This window comes from Lissotriton helveticus, chromosome 4_1 (genome assembly GCF_964261635.1).
Source record: "Lissotriton helveticus chromosome 4_1, aLisHel1.1, whole genome shotgun sequence".
In the NCBI taxonomy this organism is placed as follows: Eukaryota; Metazoa; Chordata; class Amphibia; order Caudata; family Salamandridae; genus Lissotriton; species Lissotriton helveticus.
The window spans coordinates 1,770,694,530-1,770,713,465 of record NC_136063.1 but is presented as its reverse complement, the minus strand read 5'-3'; positions in this window follow the sequence as shown (position 1 = coordinate 1,770,713,465).

Below are 18,936 nucleotides of genomic sequence, written 5' to 3'. Positions count from 1 at the left end.
ACCCGCTTTTTAAAGCGCAGGGCAACAATCCTCAAGTCGCACATGGCACAAACGAAGAAGCTAACTTCCCTAACAGAGAAGATCTTACCATCATGCCCCTGATGCACCATCATGCGAGATGTAACAGTGTAATTACTGAACTTTCCTCCACCTTGGGTCCAATGGATTTAGTGGCAGACCCGGTATCAACACCTGTCCCCAAATCCTTCATAGCCAACAAAATAAATCAAGTGCCTACCTACCCCTTATTTATTATGACAGTAGCGCAGATCCATTATCATAACATGGGCAATGTTGAGAGAGTTCCTCACCGAGAATCGACAAATTAAATCAGCATACAAACTCAAAAAGATTCCTGCAAAATGAATCAGACACAAAGTTATTAGAAAACATGAAACAAACACAGCAAAAGGGCCCACATCTGGCAACTAACAATACCCTCAATTGGGACACAAGTAAAGAAACTGTACTTATTGTCAATTAATTCTACTTTGTTTGCAGCTAACAATGCTCTAACATGGCAGTACAACAAACTGGAACTCCAGATTGACTTTATGTAATCACTGGCAAACCTGCTAACTGACATGGACTCAAAGATTGACAGACTAGTGTCAAATCTGTCATTTTACTATCAACTTAAGGACACAACAAGTTGTGCATGCATGCCCATTATTGAGAAAATCGTCACTCTCCCGAAACTCTTGTCCCTCCTGATGGTTAGCCTGAAGAATATTAATCAGTAAAATAAAGACCAGGGTGTCAAGGAACAACTTAAGGAGCAGAACTCACAAGTAGGCAGGGAGTCTGCTAGCCCTACCCAACCAGGCAATGGCCTTCGTCTTAAAAAAGATGTCAATATCTGTCCAGAGAGAGAAGACCTCGTGGACACAAGACCAACAACTCCGGGTCAAAATAGCAGCCAGCCAGAAACACCACTTGAAAGCCCAGAAGCTCAGAATGAGAGCCGAGCCTACCGGCCACATCAAGGAAAGTACTAACCAAAACAAAAAAAAGAGGTTAAAGAAGAAGAAGAAAAACGTAACTAGACTGATGTGCTGGCACACGACCATAAAGGTAAGCACAAGGGGCACCACTAATACATTTGAACAGCATAAACTCTTCCCAATATTCCATGAGAAGCAGATGGTACAAAAATGGAGTGACATAACAACAAAGAGTGATACAGTGATGGCTTACATTAGTGAGCCAGGCCTCTAGGATACTGAGAAACCAACACTCGTCATAGGGTTGAAGTCTGCAACTAACGTGCAGGTCACAACTTTCTACACTTAACAATGCTTTCAATGAAATTGAAGTCCAAGTGACCCACGCTCAGAATAGCATATCTTCACTTTCAGCTGCCTCTAATAAGCGAGAATCCCGATCACACTTAATAGATCCAAGCATTAACTCCTTCGACGCTCATGATGAGCTCAGCTCGTCATGACTGTTAGAACGCTCGTACGCTGGGCTAATTCCCCTGCAGTGCGGGCATTCTAAAGAAACGGGTGTGGTCATGATGAGCTCAGCTCTTCATGAGCACACGACCACTGTGCTGCATGGCGAGCTGAGCTCATCATGAACACCGGGGTGCTGTGCGCACCCCCACTCCCCCCAGCATAGCGGGGGAATGTGCCCCACAGGGAAGCGGGTTAAAAGCCTTCCAATAAAGGAATTAGAAATTCATGAAAAACATCTAGTACAACCAGATTTTCCCCTTCTCACCTATCCGTACTTGAGCATAACTCCAGCAGGACTATTTGATGCCCCCAAACACGTGGACGCGCGCAGCAGGCGTGCCGCTGGTGCGCCGCTGGCGCACCAAAGGCAAGCCTGTCTGCGCCCGTCTGTGCCAGTCCGCGCCCAGCCCAGGAGCCAGAACCCTATGTCCTGATAACCCCCAGGTTACATCCAGGATTATCTACACGCACTCTGAGTGCATACAAATAGAGCATTCAGGTCAGAGGGACAGCACTTCCTCCGTATGCTGCATTAACTTATGCCCAGCCAATTTGGAGGGGCCTTTCGCATGTAGACATTGTCATTATCAGAGTCAGCTGGAGATCTCTGTAATGGAGGTACATACCAAGTCAATACCAGAAATAAATGTGAGCAGGAGTGCTTTTTTATTAAATGTAAGGTCACTACCTAAACACTATACGGAAATATGGGACTTGCTAAACTCCCAGACCCCAGATGTAGGATTCCTAACGGAAACCTGGCTGAAACCCTCCTCTACTCCGCCCATTGCCCTGGCCCTTCCAGAACAGTACGTATCCTACAAATAAATAGGGATGGGAAAACAGGTGGAGGCATCGCAATTGTGTTTAAACTGTAGTCACTATGATTAAAAACTTCAAGATAGTATTTCAGTATTTTTAAAATTGAATTCTCCCCCTTGAACTGCTGGAGAGGTGCTTTAGTATACCGCCCTCCAGGACCGTTAAAATATATATTTTTTCTAAATGTTGGAAAGGATTGCCCCTTAGGTTATGGTCTCCCAGTATTTCCTTCTTCGTGGAGATTTTAATCTACACAGCAAAATCAAAGACAACGTCAATTCTATGCAATGCTTGGAAGACATGGCTAATTATGAACAACACAGGACCAACTCACACAGCCAGGCACCCCCTTGATCTCATTCTTACCAATTCTCCCAACATACTCTCCCTACTTCTGGAACCAGTGACCTGGTCAGACCATTTCTCCATTAACTTCCAGGTATGCTGTCCAAACCAGACAGCAGTGAACTCTATACCTACTAATAAGCTGGCACACCAATGGCGAAAAAGTTCAGAGTAGAGCTTTCAGCAGGTGTTTAGACCTCCTGACTACTTAAGTCTAGCGATATTGATAGTAGACGTAATGAACTACATCAGACTATAGAGATATCTTTAGATATTATAGCCCCTCTAAAACCAATTAAGTCCAAATCATAAGGGAAACAGGCAGTGTGGTTCACCAAGAATTGCATAGAGAAAAATCGTTGTGCAAAAAATTAGAAAGAACTTGGCACAAATCTCAACTTCAGTCAGAGAAAGACATCTTCAAGACAGCCTCCAATATCAAGCGGACGCAAAAAAGATACATACTGGCGCAATTAACTGAAGCAGGAAATTTGGGGAAACAGCTATACTCAATACTTAAATATTTTACTTCTCCAAAAGCGTGTCTATCTATGATACCTTCCCCAATAGACTAGACAGCGTTGATACTCCTACCGCAACTTATACAGATCCAAAAGCAGGAGATCTACGGGCCTGCTTTCCTCTCTTACAGGACTCCAATGTAGAGGAATTGCTGAGAGCAACAAAATCGGGATCCTCCACTGATATAATGCCGGCAAAATGATTTGCCTTATTGGCGCGGCCCCTTGCCTCTTCCATCTGCTCACTTATTAACCATTCAATGACTGAGGGCACAATACCTCGAGCATGGAAAGCTGCACAAATTCTTCCAATTATAAAAAACCTAACATAGTGCCCTCTGAGCTATCCAATTATCTCCCTATCTCCCTCCTTGCACTTACGAGCAAGCTCATGGAGGAACATGTTAACAAGCAGCTTATGAAATTTGTGGAGAGTAAGCTATGCTTGGATTCCTCGCTATTTGGATTCATACCCAATTACTCTACAGAAACGGCTCTGCTTGGTGTCACTGATGCTATCAAGATGGATTTAGACAAGGGCAAAGCAGTAGCCTTGGTGCTGCTGGACTTGTCCGCAGCTTTTGATACTGTGGCACATTATAGACTGCTGCAAAGATTAACAGAAATCGGCATAGTGGGGTCTGCCTTTCAGTGGTTTTCTAGTTTTTTAGAACAATGTACACAAACCGTTAACGTGGGGAGTTTCCACTCCGGAGCAAAATCACTGAATAAAGGGATGCCCCAAGGATCGTGCCTTAGTCCCATGCTATTTAACATATATGTTGCACCCCAGGCAAAGATCATCAGAGACCATACCTTTGTCCTTGTTTCGTAAGCTGATGACACACAATTGCTATTTTCATTTCATAACAACTCGGACGACACTACACAAAGGTTTGCAGAAGGCATGCATGAAATATCCAACTAGATGTCAAAGAACTTCCTCCAGCTGAATGCCAACAAGACGAAAGTCCTCCTTTTTGGCAAAGCTCAACTTCTCTGGTCTCCACAGTGGTGGCCGTTAGAGTTAGGCCCCGCTCCTATACCTACCAACAAGGCAAAAAACTTAGGGGTGTATCTTGACCTGTCTCTTACTCTGAAGGAGGAGGTGGCAGCTGTTGCAGGCAGTTGCGTTGGTCTACTAAAGCTCTGTCGCAGGGATTCTGTTCCTACACAGAACTGTGTATAGAGACTTGGAACATCAGTGAATTAGGGTGTGCCAAAACTCACCTTAGTAGCCAAAATCCCCTACCAGACTAGCAATCAGTGTCTCATTGGTTCTTCCATACCCCCAATGATTAGACAACCCAGAACATGAACTTAGAACACCTCAGGTAACGTGGAACACATCAACACTCTTTCGTTATACTAATATAACAGTCCAGAACGAGGAGTAAATGAAGGCACTTGCAAGTTTGAAATATTTATTTCTAATATTGTGTTCTCAGGCGCAGTATCTTAGCTAATACAAGCAAACATATTATAAGCAACAAGGTTATCAGCATAATTACTATTCCATAAAATACAAAGGGAGAAAGCATGTTAAAATGCTAAAGGGAAGAAGGCTAAATGACACCCCAGTCTTACCCTCCCTTGCTAGTATATTATATTATATCTACAGAAGGTCTCTTTGGGTTTTAGAAGGGCGGCCCCATACCTCTGGTCTTAGTAGAAAGGGATCACATCATCTTCTACACCAGCTCTCTGCATGCGAATATTCATCAAGTGTGTGTGCATGCTCTGCGCAGTGCATTACTAAACGTTCCAAAACCAGAGTTGGCCACAGCTGCATATATGTTATGTCTAGGACGTGCGCTGATCAGACCGAACAACAACCACTGTGTTGAAATAACCTTGAAGGCCTCGGCACTCACTGTTCAGACATAGTTTACCAAGCAAAGCTGATACAATAGTAAAACATATTATTCTCGTGTGAAGCAAAATATTCTACTAGGCTCAAAGCAGTAATAACAATATGTGCTGTGTGCAGAAGCAGCAGAAAGGAAAAATGGCGTTTAAATTTCTAATAAGCTCATGCTAACTTAACACAGTGTGAAGGCAAAGCCTATCTCCATGACAGCTCATATCTAGAGTGTTCGATCTACTCCCCCTATCGGCATGCAAGATCGTGCTCCAAGCCTTGGTGGTTAGTAGACTAGACTACTGTAATACACTACTGGGTGCCGTAAATGAAGGGACATTGAATAGGCTCCAGGTAGTACAGAATACGGCAGCCCGACTAGCTCTGAATCAACCATCCAGAACCCCTTCTCTGCCACTACTAAGAAGCTTACACTGGCTTCCTATCCAAAGTCGAATTAAGTTTAAAATGTGCTGTCTGATCCACACAAGCCTTAATGCAAGTGGCCCCAGATATATGACTGATTTTCTTATTCCCTACAAGCCAAACATACAGCTACACTCGAGAGGAAAGGCTCTACTTGTAGTACCCCGTACCGAACAAGATAAGTACGGGTGGTAAAGCTTTTGCCTATGTAGCTCCCTGTCTTTGGAACAAACTCCCCATGGCGCTACGGGTGTGTCAAGATTTTTCCAACTTTAGGAAATTATTGAAAACTGAACTTTTTTAGCCTGGCTAGTACTACTCCTCTCTTGTGTTATGCTTTCCTGCCAGTGCAGAGATACATCTGTAGGGGTGAGTCCTGCGCTTTATAAATTCCTCAGTCATTCATTCATTTAAACATCCAGTTTACGAGGAAACTGCAGGACTTGTTCAGTAAAAGGCCAGACCCAAAAGTAGACAGCACCCTCCCACTAGGGTCTACAATCAGCTACCAAATGCCACCCTTGAAATGACCTGTACACACCCATCCCAGTCCCCTCAATAACAGATGGGGCAGCCCACCCAGTTGGGCGTAAATAACACCCACACTCAAAATTATATTTTCTCTGCAGTATAAATCAAGGGACAACAGCGAAGTACTAAACATGGCAAACATCCTCTGCTGACTGAAACATATTACTTCTTTAAGACCCATAACATTTGAGTACGAAACCAGGGTACATTTTGGATCATTGTTCCACCTTTCCAACCTAGAATCAATCATAGTAACCTGGGACATAGAAGGGCTAGTAGCCAGTGTCCTCAGCGAAAAGTCAGTATTTGGGCACTTGGGCACTGAATTAAGAACAATAGTACCTGAGAAATCCCCATACAACCAGTTCCCTAAATGGACTTTCCTGTCAGAAAATCCCATTCTTCTAGTATTTTGAAAGTAGTGTGCAGCACAACCAACCTGACACCTCAAAGTGTCTCTCAGATTTCCATTAAGCTGGACAAGAGCCAAAAATGCAGCATACAATTTTATTACAACTGTCCCCAAATCATGATGACTTGGGTTGGATTGCTTCCGCATTGGTGACCAAAACCACAAATTATTCCTAGCCCATGCCACAAAGCCAGAAGTGGAGTATGCTCACCATAATTCCTGGCACATTGCAGGCTTAAAGCGCATCCTCAACCAACAAGAATCACTAAACTTTCTAAAATCTGGAGACATATTATGCTAACAGAAAATATGGGCTCTACCGCCGATTCAGATAGCAGGGTATCACGAGATTCAACAACCAGCTTCCAAAGAGAAACGCTTTGGCAGACCCTCAGGAGGCCTGTCTATATGCATTTCAACAGATTTAAAGGTTGTAACAACTATTCTCAACACAGGGTTTCTCTGATTCAAGCAGTCATAATTGGTGGATGTCGAAAACATCGCTGTTTGAGCCCTCTTCTGCTGATTGATGTTTATTTAAATGTGTTTATGTCTGCCAAGACATTCAAAGTATTAGACTTTATCAAGGCTTTTGAGGACCTCTCAGGAAAATTTCCAATCTACAAAGAAATTCGAACAGGGGACTTCAATACATACTAATCTGATGGTTCCATATACTGCCAAACTGATAGATCATCCAAAAGTGCATAATTTGACCACCCTTCCAGCACAAGGGGCCTCCTCTCAACCCACTATAATATTTTAAGCATATCTTTATTGGCTTTACCTGCAGGCTTCAGGATAGTAAGACACAACTGTCCATTAAAAAAGGGCGGAGGCCTTGCAATTAAATTCCGAGATCACTTCAAAACTATTTTTTATGTTCTTCCTAACGAGCCACTCTGCAAAGCCTTACTTTTTAAAATGTAACTTACCAGCCACTATTCATTCAATGGACTTCTCATTCATCGACCACCAGGTTCTAGAACAGCTTTTTTCCAATCTATTGGCATCCTGATAGAACTTAAAGTTGACGCCACAGACTTTACTATCCATGGTGACTTTAATTACCATATGAATAACCTGCTTGATCCAGCTTCCATGAATTTATAGGATCAGATGGCTAGCGCTGGTCCCACACAAATTGTCCAGGGCTCCTCACACACAAACGGTCATTTGCTTGATGGCATTTTTACGGATAACCCACAGCTTCCTTCCTTTTGGCATGGTCCAACCATAAGGCAATTATGTTTGAGATAAATGGCCCATTCAAAGCAGAAAATCCATACCCACATAGTAGTAATATCATTCGTTGCCCATGGAACACTACTTATGCTAGTCAGTCTAATGCATCTCTTATGGACTCAACCCCACTGGTCTGCCCTGACTTAGATACTGCAGTTCGTAAGGACCATCAATGGCTAGATGCACCACTAACCCAGCTAGCTCCAGCAAAAAACTCCAACAGCCATAAGACTAACCCCTCTGAACCCAGGTTCAGTCAGGATCTTAGAAAGAAAAAGAAAAATATAGGAGGTTAGAGAGTAATTGGAGAATCAAACACACACCAGCAGACAAAGAGGTATATAAAGACAATTTACAGACCTATAAAAGAATGAATTTAATGGAGAAAAATAATTACTTTGTGATAAAAATTGAAGGAGCTATGAACTCCTCTAAGAAATTATTTGAAACAGTTAAGAAACTATCGAAACTACCAAACCCTAAGAACCCCAATATTAATCAACAATTTTGCAACAAAGTAGCGTCTCATTTCAAAGACAAAGTCAAATTGGTCTATGATTCCTTCTTAGACATTAATACAAATGTCGATCTAAATGTCGATCTAAATAACGGACTGCTGAAGAGTACCCACAATGCCAGTACTCTCTCCCATTTTAGATCTCTGACGGTGGATCAGACCCAATGGATACTGATGCAGATTAAATTAGGTTTTCCTGAAGACCCATGTCTAGCCAGAATAATTCATCTAGCCCCAGAAGTGATAGCCACATACCTCACGGCCATTTTCAACAAGTTATTAATTGCTGGATATTTTCCTATAGACTGGAAGAAAGCGTCTATTCTGCCACTTTTAGAAAAAATCTACTTGGATGCTGTGACCCTAATGATTATCCCCCAATAACATGACTACCATTTCCTGCCAAATTGGTCGAAAAAATCATTAATCAAGAATGAGCTGGGATTTTGGGCAGATCTTCTTACACCCCTATACAAAGAAAGCTTTGCCAATGCACTAATGGCTCCCTCTCCCCTTCCCCCTCTTTCCCCTCCCCTCCCCTCCCTCCTCCATCCCTAACCCTCAACCCTACTCCCCCTCTCCCTCTTCCCTCAATCCCTTTTTCATCCCCAACTCCCTACACTACTTCCCCGCTCCCTCACCTCTCAATCCCCCAGTACCACCGCAATACCTCTGACTCCTGTATCGCCCACCCCTTGGATGCTATATATCCCCTCCCCCTTCGTGTCCTCGCCCCCCATAATCCCACAGCAACTCTTACAACTCCCCCGCTGACCACTTCCTCTCACACGCCCTTGCTCTCTCCTCCTACCCTCCTTAATACACCTACTTCCACATCCTGTTCTATCCCTCCCCTTCCTTTAACTAACTATCCTATTAAACCCAATTCCCCAACCTCTCCTATCTCCTTGATCCCTCCCTTCCCCGCAATGAAAGATCACACCCACCATAACCCCCTTCTCCTTCCCCCCCCTGGTTACCCCTCCATTCCTCTTCCTAATCCCAACACCTACTCTTCACCCCTCCGAAAAACGCTTGATCCACTCCACTCCTCTCTCCTTACACTATCACTCCTTAATATCGAACTTCTCCTCTCGTCCCTTGTTTTAGATCTCTCCTCCCTCAGATCTGAAATCTCTCTCCTTAATAAAGACCACTCTTCTGATCACACACGCACATCTGTCCCTTCATTTAACAGCGCATCATCACTCATCAGCTCCACTTCTACTTCCCACAACAACAACTCCCCTATTATTGACATCATCGAGCAGTCTTCTCATGTCGCCCTCCTCCCTTCAAACTCCCCGACTTCACCTAAACCCATGGAACCCGCCAATGCACCTCTACCCTATACGGATGCCTTGATTTCCTCTCCCCAACATTTTACAGACCCAACATCCTTGGAGATTAACTTATCCCTGAACCCTCCCATCTCCCCCCTTCCCCCACCGCCCTCCAGTCCCCAGTTCCCTTAGTCTACTATCCCTGTCCTCCTAGAAACGAGTCGTCTCCCCGTTCACCCGACATCTCCTAGACCTCCTCAACAACTAACTTCTATCCTCCCTGATCCCAGTACGCAATCCCCTGACACCGCACCCCTCTGCTGCATGCTGATTAACTGCCGATCCGCTTCCTGCCATGCGACTGATATTGCTGAAATCCTTCTTAATGAAAACATTGATATTGCATTCCTTACCAAAACCTGGCTCAACCCCCACTCGACTCCTATCCTTGACCTGCTCATTCCTCCTGGCTATTCCATCATTAGAAAAGACAGAATAAAGCAAATAGGTGGAGGCCTTGCCCTAATTCATAAAAAGGAACTGAATCTCACACACGTTCATCTACAGGACCTTTCTTCCTTGGAATACCTTTGTGTTGATCTTACTGCTACGGACTCCCCCACCATTCGGCTACAAACTATCGATCACCCACCCGGTAATCCCATCCCCTTCCCCGCTGAGCTGTCTGATCTAATCACTCAATCCTTGCTCACTCACTCCAAGAATCTCTTTCTTGGCGACTTTAACATTCACTGGAATAATAACGATGATCCATCTGTCATCCTCCTTAAAGATATCATGGGCATTACTGACCTGACACAACTCTGCCAATCCCCTACTCACTCTAAAGGCGCCACCCTTGATGCCATTATGACTAGCAAGGATCTGGCTTCTCTCTCAAAGATTCTTCCAGTAGACTGGTCTGATCATCACCTTATCCTCTTCACTATGAACTGCTCTATTCCCCTCCCCACTCTTACTGACATTTTACCCTTGAAACTTACTCGTAATCTTCACCTTATTCCCCCCGGCGAGTTGGAATCCTCTATCAAATCCCGTTTTCTCCTCCCCCCCCTTCGCACAGCACCAATGACCTAACGGAACATTACAATAATTCTATCCTTCAAGTGCTTGACCAAATTGCCCCAATCAAAATGAAACAGCAAACAAAAATTCCTCCCAAATCCTGGTTTAATTCTGACCTTAATAACAAAAGACGGGCCCTCAGACAGTCGGAACGCTCTTGGAGGAATCATCCCTCCCCTGATAACCTGACACTCCTTAGACACGCCAGAGCCAATTACAAGAAACACATCTTCGCTGCAAAAGCTTCTTTCTTCCGCACACAACTTGACCAGGCTAAAAACCGACCCAGAGAACTCTTTAGCATTATTAAAAAACAAACCTCCTTTGGCCCCCTAAAATAACAGCCACTAACAATAGAAGTGAAGAAATCGCCAACTTCTTTTCTAACAAAGTCAACTCTTTTGAATTATCCTTCTCTACTCCACCTCTCCCATCCCAATCTACCATCAGCCAACAACACCCCCTAACATTCCTACCTCACCATGCCCATCTGCCACTCCGTGTCACGACCCCTCTATACCCCCACCAACTCTACTCCACTCTGACCCTATCACTAAAGACACCTTTACCAAAAACAATGCCTCCTGGACGGAATTTCAGCCAGTTTCTGAATCTACTGTCCTCAATGTCATCTCTAAACTCAAACCATCTTCTCACACCAATTACCCTCTACCCGCCCAGTTTGTCCAGGAACTTAAACACATCATTGCCCCCATCTGGACAAATATCATCAATTCCTCCCTTGCCATGGGTTGCGTGCCAGTATCCCTTCAACTTGGTCAAATCTCTCCCATCCTTAAAAATCCCACCGCTGATCCTAATGACCTGAACAACCTATGCCCTATCTCTTATCTTCCCTTCCTCTCCAAAGCCCTTGAAAAATGTGTACTTTTCCAGTTAGACAAACATATCACTTCCTTCAATCTCCTCGACGTTTTCCAATCTGGTTTTAGAAAAGGTTGCAGCACTGAAACTGCCTTGCTCAGTATCACTGATGACATTCATCGCTCTCTTGACAAAGGTGAATCCTCCCTCCTTATCCTCCTTGACCTTTCTGCGGCGTTCGACCCTGTCCACCATCCCACCCTTCTTAATACTCTTAAAGACCGCTTTGGGTTTGAGGGCATTGTTCACCAATGGTTCTCATCCTATCTCCAAAACAGATCCCAACAAATTAAACTCAGTCACTGCCTCTCCAAACCTCAACCTGTCTCACTTGGGGTCCCTCAAGGCTCTATCCTTTCTCCTACCCTATTTAATTTATTCATGGAACCACTCACCCTCATCCTAAAACAAGCTAATATTAGTTATCACCTCTATGCGGACGACACACAACTTTACTACAAGATTAAATCCCACCATGACATCCACCTCCTCAACGATACCTTGAATAAAGTCCAAGCCTGGTTCCATATCAACCATCTCAAATTGAATCCCAAAAAAACTGAAGTAATTCTTTTCACCCCCAAAAACTGCTCTCTGCCCATTCAAATCTGGATCAATGACATCAATGCACTCAATTGCTCCCTCTCCACTTCTAACTCGGTCAAATCCTTGGGCATCAGCATTGATAACAATCTTACACTCATCCCACACATTAAAAATGCTGCGAAAGCTGCTCTCTTCTCCCTTCTCCACCTTAAAAAAATCAAACCTTTCATTCCTGCAGACGATTTCAAAATTGTTGTCCAATCTCTTGTACTTTCCAGACTTGATTATGGTAACGCCACCCTTGCTGGCACCCCTAAAGTCCACCTTACCCCGATCAAACCTGTCCTCAACCTGGCTGCTAGACTCATCTCTGATTGTAAACGTTTCGATCACATTTCTCCTATCCTCAAAAACCTTAACTGGCTCCCAATTGAAGGTAGATCCACCTTCAAGTTGGCATGTATTACTCACAAAGTCCTTCACCAGAACACCCCCTCTTACCTCTCTGACAAACTACAAAAAGCTGGGTGCTCCAGGTCCTTGAGAAGCACCAACGCCCTCGTCCTCATCCTCCGAGACTCAACTGTACAAAGACACAATCACGTGCATTCTCTGGTAATGCCCCAACGATTTGGAACTCGCTCCCCAAGATCTTCGCTGCAACCCCTCCTACCCTCTCTTCAAAAAAGACTCAAGGTGCTTCTTCTAAACAAATTTTGGGGTACCAATAGTCCCTATTCTGATTCAGTCCTCATTTCATTCTTCTCAACCCACCCCGTCTCTCTTCTTTTCATACTACCTCCCCTCCTTCTCACTCTACACTTTTCTCTCCTATCTTTCTATCCACCCTCATCCCCTCTACCTACTCCTAATTTATTCCCTTTCCTCAATCTCCTCTTCTAACTGATATGTTTGTTCACATGCCAGTTTTTATTCATTCTGTAACTGTGTTCTATTTTGTTCTAGATGTTTATTTGTTCTTATGTTTATTATTTGTACTAGATATGTATTCTTCTTATCTGTCTGTAAAGCGCTCTGATTCTCATGGGTCCAGTAGCGCTATATAAAACCTTTGAAATAAATAAATAAATAAAATAAACAGGTTCCTCAGACCTGGAGAGGGTCTATTCCCATTTACAAAAAAGGCAATATAATATGGAGGTAGGGAAATCTGTTTTTATCTTTGAATTTAAATCATCAATAAAGAGAAGACAATGAAGAAATTCGAATAGCTAAGTCCAGTCTGCAAGGTCTTCTCCTTAACCTACTCTTACCATACGATTATAGGCACTTTATATGTCCTTTAATGTTATACTACTGAAAGAACGCCAAACTATGTCTATGCCTAATGTTCTGTATCTAGCACTTTGCACTCTGCACATTAATTTAATTCTGATTCATAATTGTATTTTATGACTGCCTTGTCCCTCCTTTGCAACAGGGGAATGGGGAAAAATATACCTAAATGTTTAGCACTTTGCACTTTATATGGTGTCTACTCTCTGCATTAGGGAGATGTGAAAGATTGATGAGCTATATTTACCTCTAAATGTTTAGCACTCTTTATATAGTATTTCTTATTGATTTGTAATGCTGCAGGCCATTGATTATTGACAGAGTAACTTGAATATTCTGAGCTGTTTGCCCAATGCACCCTATTTGACAATTCTGCAGCCGTGTAAAAGACTGATGAGGGGAAACAGTCTAAATATCAAGTTTTTAATTTCGACCTACAAGAATATTGAGTTAGAAATATCGTAGGGACACAATATCGAAACCAAGAATATCGACGGCCAGAATATTGACCTGAGGTAAGAAATATAATTGTTGTTAATATCGAAGTTAGTAATATCTACAGCAAAAATATCAATGTTACTGATATCGATATTAATATTAGTGTTATGTATTTTATTATGAATTTCATATTTGTGTTTATATTTGTTGTTAATTATTGTACTAGTTTTATATGTATTACAGTAATTTTTTTTAAAGTAAATTATGTGTTTTAGTATCATAGCGAGTTGTAAGTTTATAGAGGAATAGGGTGGGAAGTAATTTAATTATAGTAAATTAATTAAAAAAATGAGTAATTAGTAATTATTTTTCAATATATTTTGCGTCTTAGTTCTGTTGCAGGTTATGGGTTTATAGGGGAATAGGGTGGGAAGTAATTTAATTGTAATTAGGTAATTTATTTATGTATTTATTTATTGGTATTGATAATGAATTTTATGTTAAATAATTATTAATTGGTAATTAATTCTTATATAATTGATTGGTAATTAATTTTTAATTTTTATTATTTGATTAATTGGTAATTATATTTAGTGTATTAATGTATTATTGAAGTGTGTTGTGAGGTTATAGGGCAAAGGTGGGAAGTAATTTATTTGTAATTAAGTAATTATTTATTTTATTCTACTGTATTGATAATTGATGTATGTTTAATTAATTAATTAATCATGGCAAAACTTTTTTAATATTTACGTTTTTTGTGGAAATTAATTTATTGTTAATTAATTAATAATTGGTAATTAAATGTGATTAATTATAATGTATTGGTATTCATCAATGATTTATTGTTAATTAATTATTAATTGCTAAATATTTTTTAATAATGAATGTTTTTTGGTATTGAAAATTAATACATCTTTATTTATTTATTATTTGGTTATATAATAATAATAATAATCCACATTTGTAAAGCGCGAACAATCACCCATAAGGGTCCCCAGGCGCTGGGGGCCTTCAGGAAGATTAAGCAAGCTATTGCCCAGAGTCACATGGTGCTGGACTAATCTGCCGCCGTCACCGGGGATCAAACTGTGATCCCCAGATTCCAGCGTCAGTCGCCCTGGCTGCGGCGCCACACCTCTCCCTCTGAATTATTATTTAATTGTATTTATCATCAATTTAATTGTCAATAAATTATTAATTGGTCATTATTTTTAAGTAATTATTTATTGGTATTGTTAAATAATTTATTGTTGTGTAATAATTACATTAATATTTATTTAAAAAATATATTTTAATTATTAGTACGTTATTTTAACCCCTACGCTATCCAATACTTTCCCTACTGTTGCACTCTCTGGAATTGGAATAGTAATTTTAACTCGTACGCAATCCAACACTTTCCCTACTGTTGTACTCTCTGGAGTTGGAATAGTAATATTAACCCATACGCTATCCAACACTTTCCCTACTGTTGCACTCTCTGGAGTTGGAATCGTAATTTTAACCGCTACGTTATGCAACACTTTCCCTACTGTTGCACTCTCCTCTCTGGAGTTGGAATAGTAATTTTTACCCCTACGCTCTCCAACGCTTTCCCTACTTTTGCACTCTCTGGAGTGGGAATAGTAATTTTTACCACTACACTATCCAATATTTACTGTTTTAGTTAATGTAGTGTATAATGTATTTAAAAAATTTTTTTTTATTTGTTATAGTTTTTATATTTTTATTTATATTATTGTTGTATGTGTATGTATATTTTTATAATTTATAAACATTGTAAATATTAAGTAAGTATATATATTATATTTTATAAGTATATGTTTAATTTTATTTTTACATTATATGTGTTAATTATTATTAACTGTTTATTTTTAATATATGTATTATTCATTTTACATTATCTTTAAACATTTTTAAAAAAACGATATTTTTAACAACAATATTTTGACGATATTTTTTTATCAATATTTTTGTAACTACCATAATGTAGATAGGACTTCGAAATTCTTGACATCGATATTCCGCCTCCGATATTTTTTACGTCAATATTTTTGATGTTGATATTCTGTCAGTGATTCACTGATGAGATATGTTTACCTCTAAATGTTTAGAACTTTGCATTTCATATGGTCTTTACTCCCGATGTGGAATGCTGTAGGCTTTCTCTCTACAGCGACTATTGGTAAAATAACCTGAATATGCTGAGCTGTTCGCAATGTGCACTTTACTTGACAGCTCTGTAGTTCTGTAATTTGTATGAACTCTCAATAAAAAAATAAATTAAAAAAAGGCAATAGAGGTGATCCCACGAACTGTTGCCAAATTAGCTTATTAGACATCGAGGCAAAAGGATACCCAAAAGTTTTATTGCACAAGCTTTAGGGGCGGACACTTAGAGAAAACTTGATCCCATTCTATTAAACAGGTTTGCAGCAAAACTCATCAACTACTGACAACATTGTAGTGCTGGACCCCTTGCCCATTTGTTTAAACATTTCAGACCTCCACTGTTTGCATGCTTTGTCGACTACTCCACTGCTTTCGATAGGGTGGATCGGAAAAATCCCTGGGCAAAGCGTGCAATCTTGAGTATACCAAATAATTTACTTAAAGCTATTATTTATCTTTACTCAGATACCGGGGGGCACATTAGTATGGCGGGAGGACTTTGTCAGCCCGCCATACCAGTGGGGAATGGGACAGCCCGCAATGCTAACGGCGATCCCGCACACCCCATTATGATGCGCCCGCCACACTGGCGGGCGCATCCGGTATTTTTAAAATTGCGGTAGGCGGAGCTGAAAGCACCACCCACCGCAATGCTAAAAATGCATGTTGTGCTTTTCAAAGCAGAACGTGACAGACACCGCGCGGTGCCTGCCACATTGTTCTTTGAAAGGCAAGGGGAGTACCATAGGTAACCCCCATGTGCACCCCCTAACCCCCCAGAGTCCATGGGGGCCTGCAACGGGCCTCCCAAGCAGACTCTGCATGCCTTTCCGTGGCGGCAATGCCGCCACGGAAAGGCATTCACAAATGCACATTCTAATATGGCGGGCGGTGTCTAAAAGACACCGCCACCATATTGAACCCTTTTCCACCCGGTCGACATGTTGACCGGGAGTAAAAGCGGCGGACGGTCTTTCCATCCGCCGCAGACCCCCCCAGCCATTATAATATGGCGGGGGATCTTTTCTACAGGGATGGCGGGCGGATTGCCCCCCCCCTGGGCCGGCCGGGACTACTGTCGGCCCGGCGGGGGCAAACCACCCGCCATTCTAATGGGGCTCCTGGTGTTAGAAATTGGGTTGAAAGTTGGTGTTAGAAGTTGGTTGACCAGGGTATGAGCCCAAGTCAGGCAGCAACCACAATTCTAGTCAGGGTAAGAATGAGGCAAACCCTAAATTAACATGTGCTCATCCTCTGGTAGCTTGGCACCGGGCACTCAGCCTTAATTTAGAGGCAATGTGTCAAGTATTTGTGCAACACTTCAAACAGTAAGACAGTGAAAACACCACACAAATAGATTCTGCACCAGGTTAGAAAAATTAAACTTAATTTAATAAATAAAACAACACCAAAACAAAAATCCAATGAGTAGAACTTAAGATATGAATCTTTAAAAAATAAACAGTAAATTAGCACTCAGAAGCAGGTCGTGCTAGACCTTAACAAAGTCAAAAGTACAGGTCAACCACGATGGAGTGTGGTCCTTATACAGTGACCCAGTGAGGCCTGCGGAACACAAGTACCTTGATCCTGGCTGCGTCGATATTAAAGATGGGAGGCGCAGCCTAAGTGATGTGTTGGTGTCGATCCACACAGTGCAGGGAATGCACTGGTCCTAATCCACACAGCAGCGACGATGCATTGGCTTCAAAGAGCAAGAGATGCAATGCAGAGATTTGTTTTCTTTGAGAATGTTGTGGAAGGAGATGCAAAGACCTTGTGCAGTGGTGGTTCCGAAGGAGATGCATCAAGGCTGATCCATGCAGTAGAGGCTATGCGCTAGTTCTGGCCCCACAAGAGTAGTGATGTACAGGCTCCATTCCACACACTAGGGGGTCGATTCCCATCCGGTAAAATCACCGTCCGTACGACTCGCATCCGGAGCCGTTTCCGTACGACTCGTACGGACGCCGTACGACCGGACGATTCCGATCCCGATCGGGCGACCCGGACGCCATTCGTACGGTCCACGTCGATTCGTACGGAAAAGCGTACGATCACCTACACACCGTACGGCGCGTACCCCCCATGATCGCAGGGGTACGTGCCGTACCCCTGCGATCATGGGGGTACGTGTCGTACACCCAGCATACATGGGGGGTACGTGCCGTACACCCAGCGTACATGGGGTACGGCATGTACCTCATGTATGCTGGGTGTACGACACGTACCCCCATGATCGCAGGGGTAGGGCACGTACCCCTGCGATTATGGGGGGTACGCGCCGTGCCCGGGGGGGCCGTTCCGTACCTGTTTCAGGGCGAACTCTGACTGTACGACAGTTTCCATCTCCCGTAGGAAAAGGGTCGTACGGAGCGTACCCAACACGGATCGTACTTGCCGGGTCGTAAAAAGCAGCCGCGAAACGTATGAACGTCGCGTACAGCGGCTTCCGAGGGCGATTCGTACGGGAATTTCATTCGTACAGTCCCTGGTACGATTCGGACGGATAGCTGCATGGGGTGTGGATCGTACTACGTCGTTCGTACGGGGACGGTTACAGGTACGATTCGTACGGAAAAAAATGCTCCGTACGCCGATTCGGAGCGCTTTTTACCGGATCGGAATCGACCCCTAGGAGTGTTGCACCAGTTCTGATCCATGCAACAGGGATGATACGTCGGACCTGATTCACTCAAAGGCGCTGATGCAACGTTTTGTCAGAGGATGCATGGGTTTTGCTGATGAAAGCACCTTATGCCTCACTTTTCAAGAGTTGAGGACTGGGGTGGCACCACTTAGCAGGCTCACAGTTGGCAGAGGCCAGTTGCAAAAACAGGTCAGTTGGAAGTCTTTTATGTTCCTGAGAGTTCATATCAGCAGGCCAGCTAGCTAGCCCTGGGATTCACTCTGGGTTCAGGGGATGCAGGTCCAGTCCATCTCACCTAGACAGGGGAACAGCAGGCAGCAGGGCAACAGCAAAAGGCAAGAGTCCAGCACAGAAGCAGCACAGTTGAATGGCAGTACTCCAACAGCACAGTAGTCCTTCTTCCTGGCAGAGTCTTCACAGGCCCAGAACTGTATTGA